Source organism: Alosa alosa, chromosome 14 (genome assembly GCF_017589495.1).
Source record: "Alosa alosa isolate M-15738 ecotype Scorff River chromosome 14, AALO_Geno_1.1, whole genome shotgun sequence".
Lineage (NCBI taxonomy): Eukaryota > Metazoa > Chordata > Actinopteri > Clupeiformes > Clupeidae > Alosa > Alosa alosa.
The window spans coordinates 12,669,425-12,676,924 of record NC_063202.1 but is presented as its reverse complement, the minus strand read 5'-3'; the positions used below and the strand labels follow the sequence as shown (position 1 = coordinate 12,676,924).

Here is a 7,500-nt window from a genome sequence, read left to right as displayed (position 1 = left end):
ATAATACGCCTGCATTTCCCGCTCTTCCTTTGCGCCCGCTGATAACCGCCTCTCTGCAGCCGCCGTGGTATCCTCACCAGTTCTGGCCTCTCTAATGAAGAAGCATGCTGCAGTGTGTCGGTGCAGAGAGGCTCCTTATCACACATTTAGACGGATGCTGAAATGAAGCCTTCAAAGGAACGTCAGCTCTCACGGGAGACTACTTCCTCCTGAGCGAGTCGACAGGGTTTAAACTTCGTTTACGCCGTAGAAATGATATAGGAAAGCATCAGAGATTCACATCTGCCAGCACCATCACACAGAATCACTTACTCAGTGAGTAGTTCGTCTGCCGGCACCATTACACAGAATCACTCACTCAGTGAGTAGTTTGGTTATTTACTGGAGTTTATTACTACAGATGGCTGTAGAGTCCAGGATTTCTGATTTCTGATCCTCAAGCATGTAAATAACACATCATGTTTGCACATTTCTGTTCTGCAGCTGGTCTCAATTACCCTAAACACACACTTAGTAGTTTGTGAGCCTTAATGCCATAGAACACTGTACTGGAACATTAGTGCAAAAATCTATGTTTACTGACACACCTCAACTCCACACACACACACACACACCTCACACTTCACATGTGGGACGTGCTGAGCGGTGGAGATGTCGGAGTACACACACACAGAGTATACAGTATATTACAGTATATTACATTACAGTTTATTACATCACAGTATATTACATTAGAGTCTAATGTAATAAACTGTAATGTAATATACTGTAATGTATTATGCTCTAATGTAATTTACTGTAATGTAATATACTGTAATGTAATATACTCTAATGTAATATACTGTAATCTAATATGCTCTAATGTAATATAATCTTGCTCTGTCCTGTGTGGGAAATGTGGGAATGATCCCTCAGCACTCTGTGTTCTCGCAGTATATGCTGTTTGTGTACTGTGTAAACTTTATACACAGTATACACAAACAGCATATATCCCCCCACCACACCACCTCACCACCAAACAGTGCCTACCCCCACTGCCTAGCTCCCACCTCACCACCAAACAGTGCCTACCCCCCACTGCCTAGCCCCCACCTCACCACCAAACACTGCCTACCCCCACCTCCCACCCCACCAAAAACACTGCCTACCCCCTTCACCACTGCACAGTGCACCCACCACACCACCAAACAGTGCCTATCTTCCCACTACACCACTACATCACCAAACAGTGCCTATCTCCCACTACTCTGGCACAGAGCGCTCCACCTATCCAGCCCCATGGAGTTCGCCGCCCTCGGCTCCACTGGGCGGAGATGCCGCCACGGCACATTCACGCCCACAGCCAGGCGTGCCTCTGCAGCCCGCGACACACACACACACACACACACACATCTGCGCTTCCCAAGTGTGTGAGTGTCTGTGGTGCCACGCCAATCTGGAAGGCAAACAGATAAATCAGTCTCCACTCAGTGGTACGCCTGCCTGCCTGTGTAGAGCGGTGTGTGTGTGTGTGTGTGTGTGTGTGTGTGTGTGTGTGTGTGTGTGTCTGTCAGTGGTAGACACAGCGCCTGCCTGCCTGCCTGCCTGCCTGTTTAGAGCTATGAAAATGTCTCTCCAGATTAACACAATACCGGCTGGGTGCTCACACACACACTCCCAGTTCAGCCAGCAGACAGACAAGCATTACTTTGTAGTACCTCAGTAGACACACACACACCTACACACACACACACACACACACACACACACACACACACACACACACACTACTCTCCAGTACCTCAACATCCCGGAGATGCAGACCAGTGGTCTACACTTTAACAGTGAGATTACAGCTGAGACAACTGACATACACACAAACACACACACACACACACATACACTGACACACACACACACACACACACACACATACACTGACACACACACATACACTGACTCTAGTCTTGCCACACATTGTTTTTTTAAATGTGTAGTTTTAAAGTAAGTGCATGTGTGTATTCTAGCCTAGTCCCCTGTGAGTTTTGAATCATACGCTAATCATATTCAGCTGTTGTTTACCTGCATGTGTATATATCATATTCAGCTGTTGTTTACTTGCATGTGTATATATTCATATCATATTCAGCTGTTGTTTACCTGCATGTGTATATACTCATATTATAATCAGCTGTTGTTTACCTGCATGTATATATACTCATATCATATTCAGCTGTTGTTTACCTGCATGTGTATATACTCATATTATAATCAGCTGTTGTTTACCTGCATGTGTATATACTCATATTATAATCAGCTGTCTTTTACCTGCATGTGTATATACTCATATTATAATCAGCTGTTGTTTACCTGCATGTGTATATACTCATATCAGGGCAGTGGGACGGCCGGAGCCATTAACGAGTGCAAGAGGTATCTGCAGAACAATGTGTGTGTGTGTGTGTGTGTGTGTGTGTGTGTGAATGAATGGATGCTCAATAAAGCCGTTGACAAGTGCAAGAGGTATCTGCAGCACAGTGTGTGTGTGTGTAGTAGGTGTGTGTGTGTGTGTGTGTGTGTGTGTGTGAATGAATGGATGCTCAGTAGAGCCATTAAACGAGTGCAGGGTCTATCTGCAGCACCCAGCGAGCCTTAAAAACAGCCTGTGTATGTGTGTGTGTGTCAGTAGGTATGTGTGTGTGTGTGTGTGTCAGTACTGTAGGTGTGTGTGTGTGTGTAAGTAGGTGAGTTTGTGTGTAAGTAGGTGTGTGAGTCTGAGTAGGTGAGTGTGTGTGAGTAGGTGTGTGTGTGAGTAGGTGTGTGTGTGTGAGTGGGTGTGTTACTTTTAAACTGTTTGGTAAAGTTGAACACATAGTATACAATGAAAGCAACGAGAGGTATGAAATTATTATTTATGTATTTATTTATTTTCGGACAACATAGGCTACCGGTAAATAAAGCGGGAGATGTGTGTTGTTTACGCTGCCGTGTAAGCTGCAAAGCACTGTGTGAAACACTAGAAAGAGTGTGTCGCGGATCTGGCTTTTCACACCGCGACACAGTATCGTGGATATGAGTGTCGCGATTTCGGTTTCGAATCGCATATCGTTACAGCCCTACTGTTCCTACAGTCAAGCTAATAAAGCAACACGTAGTCATGCTAATAAAGCAACACCGTTCCTACAGTCAAGCTAATAAAGCAACACGTAGTCATGCTAATAAAGCAACACCGTTCCTACAGTCAAGCTAATAAAGCAACACGTAGTCATGCTAATAAAGCAACACGTACAGTACAGTCATGCTAATAAAGCAACACTGTTCCTACAGTCATGCTAATAAAGCAACACGTACAGTCATGCTAATAAAGCAACACGTACAGTACAGTCATGCTAATAAAGCAACACGTAGTCATGCTAATAAAGTAACACTGTTCCTACAGTCATGCTAATAACGCAACACGACAGTCATCATGCTAGTCAATAAAGCAACACGTATGAGTCATGCTAATAAAACAACACTGTTTCTGCGCATAAAACTAACCGTCATGCTAATAAAGCAACACTGTTCCTACATGCAGTCATGCTAATAAAGCAACCGCATTATAGTCATGCTAATAAAGCGACACTGTGCCTACGGTCATGCTAATAAAGCAACACTGTACCTACAGTCATGCTAATAAAAAGCAACACTGTTCCTACAGTCATGCTAATAAAGCAACACGTACAGTATAGTCATGCTAATAAAGCAACACGTACAGTCATGCTAATAAAGCAACACTGTTCCTACAGTAATGCTAATAAAGCAACATGTACAGTACAGTCATGCTAATAAAGCAACACGTACAGTCATGCTAATAAAGCAACACTGTACCTACAGTCATGCTAATAAAGCAACACTGTTCCTACAGTCATGCTAATAAAGCAACACGCAGTACAGTCATGCTAATAAAGCAACACGTACAGTCATGCTAATAAAGCAACACTGTTCCTACAGTCATGCTAATAAAGCAACACGTACAGTCATGCTAATAAAGCAACACTGTTCCTACAGTCATGCTAATAAAGTAACACGTACAGTATAGTCATGCTAATAAAGCAACACTGTTCCTACAGTCATGCTAATAAAGCAACACGTACAGTACAGTCATGCTAATAAAGCAACACATATAGTCATGCTAATAAAGCAACACTGTACCTACAGTCATGCTAATAAAGCAACACTGTTCCTACAGTTATGCTAATAAAGCAACACGTACCGTACAGTCATGCTAATAAAGCAACACGTACAGTCATGCTAATAAAGCAACACGTACAGTCATGCTAATAAAGCAACACGTAGTCATGCTAATAAAGCCACGCTGTACCTACAGTCATGCTAATAAAGCAACACCTGCAGTCAGAGAGCAAGAGAGAGAGCAGAAGAGAGAAAGAGAGCAGGAAAGAGAGAGAAAGAGAGAGAGAGCACACTCCCTGGCCTCTGCTCTCAGTTCTGGCGGGTGGCAGTTTGACCAGACCATTAGTCAGCGTGTGTGTGTGTGTGTATTAGTCAGCGTGTGTGTATGTGTGTGTGTATTAGTCAGTGTGTGTGTGTGTGTGTGTATTGGTCAGCACAGATTTTAGTCACTCACTCACAGCACAGAGAGGCGGAAAGGTCTAGAGAAGTAATAGCAGGGCAGCTCTCAGAGCTGTCACAGACACCAGGCTCATTTGAACTGAGCGACCACAGGAAACACACACGCGCGTGTGCATGCACATGCACATGCACACATGCACACACACACACACACACACACACACTCTAGAGAAGGAATCAGTACACTTGACTCAGCAGACCAGAGAAGGACGATGGACACTTGGCACAACTGGCATCAGCCAGCAATGACCGGTGCAATACATCAGCCCAGCAATGACCAGTGCAATACATCAGCCAGCAATGACCAGTGCAGTACAAAGCATCTGTCCAGCAATGACCAGTGCAATACATCGACCTAGCAATGACCAGTGCAATACATCGGCCCAGCAATGACCAGTGCAATACAAAGCATCTGTCCAGCAATGACCAGTGTAATACATCACCCAGCAATGACCAGTGCAATACATCACCCAGCAATGACCAGTGCAATACATCAGCCAGCAATGACCAGTGCAATACAACATCTGTTCTGTGAAATCTGATTCTAGGGAGTCTAAATAGCAGGAGTCTGTGAAGTGGAGTGCAGTGATATCTAGTCAGGGTAAACAGTGGAGGAGAATGCTGCTAGAGGGTCTCAGTTGGACCTGAGTCTTTATCCCCTCACTGCACACACACACACACACACACACACACACACACACCACTCACTGCACGATTTAGAGCAGGATTATGTGCAGCACTATTAAAACAGAAACTGTCAGGGTTTTAACGTTTCAAGGAATGAGCATCAGAGTCTGTAGTGAGAGAGATAAACAGAGAGAGAGAGGAGGAGGGACAGAGAACTAGAGTGAGAGGAAGACAGAGGAGGGGTAGAGAATGAGAGTGAGTGTGTGAGAGGAAGAGAGAGGAGGGGACAGGGGATTTTTTTTTGTATATTTTTTTTTTTTGGGGGGGGGGGCTATTTTTTTTACCTTTTTTTAATGATAGGACAGTGGAGAGTGACAGGAAGTGAATGAGAGAGAGAGCAGGGGTGGGATCCGGAAAGGACCACGGGGCGGGAATCGAACCTGGATCGCCGGCGTACGGTGCAGGTGCCCCAGCCAGTTGGGCCACAGCTGGGGCCGGGACAGGGGATTTTTATTATTACATCTGAAAGTCATAAACTATTGAAAAGCAAAGGAGTAAATAATGAACGTGTGGCATCGCCGCACTGGCTCGGAGGAGAGGGTGGACGATGGATGTGCGTCATCATTAAAACATACGCGTCTTGCCGCGTTATCATTAAAACATACGCGCCTTACGCTTCATCATTAAAACATACGCGTCTTACGCGTTATCATTAAAACATACGCGTGTTACGCAGCAGGACTGAAAAATATGTGTCCTACGCATCAGGACTGTAACATACACTTCTTACACTTCATGTTTAAAACACACACGTCTTACTTATCAGGTTTAAAGCACACACTTCTTACACATCATGTTTAAAACACACACTTCTTACACTTCATGTATAAAACACACACTTCTTACACTTCATGTTTAAAACACACACTTCTTACACTTCATGTTTAAAACACACACGTCTTATACATCATATTTAAAACTGTCTTCTAGATAAAACTCTGGCGATCTTCAGACAGATCTTCCTAAACAGGGAGGAAAATGTCCCTCCGTCCCCACCATCGTTCTTAGCGATGCTGGAGTGTCTCTGTATCAAAGTGCGCGTTATGACATGGACCTCACTGCCGTTAGCTGCATCCGATGTCCAGAACAAGAAGAAGAAGAAAAAAGGAGAAGAAGAATGAGATGAAGGAGAAGAAAGAAAAGAAGAAAGAGAAAGGTAAGAAAGAAGGTAGAAAAAAGAGAAGAGAGAAAAGGTAGAAAAAGAGGAGAAGAAGAAATGAGTAGAAAGAACAGGAGAAGAAGAGATGAGAAGAAATGAGAGGAGAAAAAGAGAAGATAGGAGGAGAGGAGGAGAAGGAAGAAGAGAGAGGAGAAGAGGGGGAGTGATTGAGGTCAAGCGTGAAGAAAAAAGACAGAACAGACAGAGTGATAGAAAAGAGGAAAGAAAAAAAAACTTATGTTTAAAGCCACAAGCACAGTGTGTGTGGCGACCCTGCATAAAGCCACCTCATCTAAAAGCGCTTTTTACTGCCAGGAAAAAAGAGTCAAAGTTAAGGGAAAACAGACAGAAAGCCCTTCTGTGCTGCAGAATTAGATTTTCCTGAGCAAACCATTTAGCTTCTTCAAATTTGGTGTGTGGTGATGGTGTGGTGTGTATTATTGATTATTAGCGTGTGTGTGTGTGTGTGTGTGTGTGTGTTTGTGTGTGTATGTAGGCCTAATTGCAGTGTTTACTCTGCTTAGAGCCCTTAGTAGTGATGTCCATGTGTGTGTGTGTGTGTACAGTGATAATCCATGTGTGTGTGTGTGTGTGTAATACTGTACCTTACAGTGTGAGCTGCTTAGGGAAAACAGTAGTGATGTCCATGCATGCGTGTGTGTGTGTGTGTGTGTGTGTGTGTGTGTAGGCCTACCTTGCAGTGTGAACTGCTTGGAGAGCTTGGTAGTGATGTCCATGTGTGTGTGTGTGTGTGTGTGTGTACCTTGCAGTGTGAGCTGCTTAGAGAGCTTGGTAGTGATGTCCATGTGTGTGTGTGTGTACCTTGCAGTGTGAGCTGCTTAGAGCTTGGTAGTGATGTCCGTGTGTGTGTGTGTGTGTGTGTGTGTGTGTGTGTGTGTGTGTGTGTGTGTGTAGGCCTACCTTGCAGTGTGAGCTGCTTGGAGAGCCTGGTAGTGATGTCCGTGTGTGTGTGTGTGTGTGTGTGTGTGTGGCCTACCTTGCAGTGTGTTCTTGTGTAGGCCATACCTTGCAGTGTGAGCTGC

At 44.4% G+C, this 7,500-nt stretch overlaps 1 protein-coding gene across 1 annotated transcript in view; it reads right to left on the bottom strand.

The window, feature by feature from the left end:
• The window catches only part of LOC125307641 (follistatin-related protein 5-like), a 56,306-nt gene that overhangs the window by 32,711 nt on the left and 16,095 nt on the right, over positions 1-7,500 (bottom strand).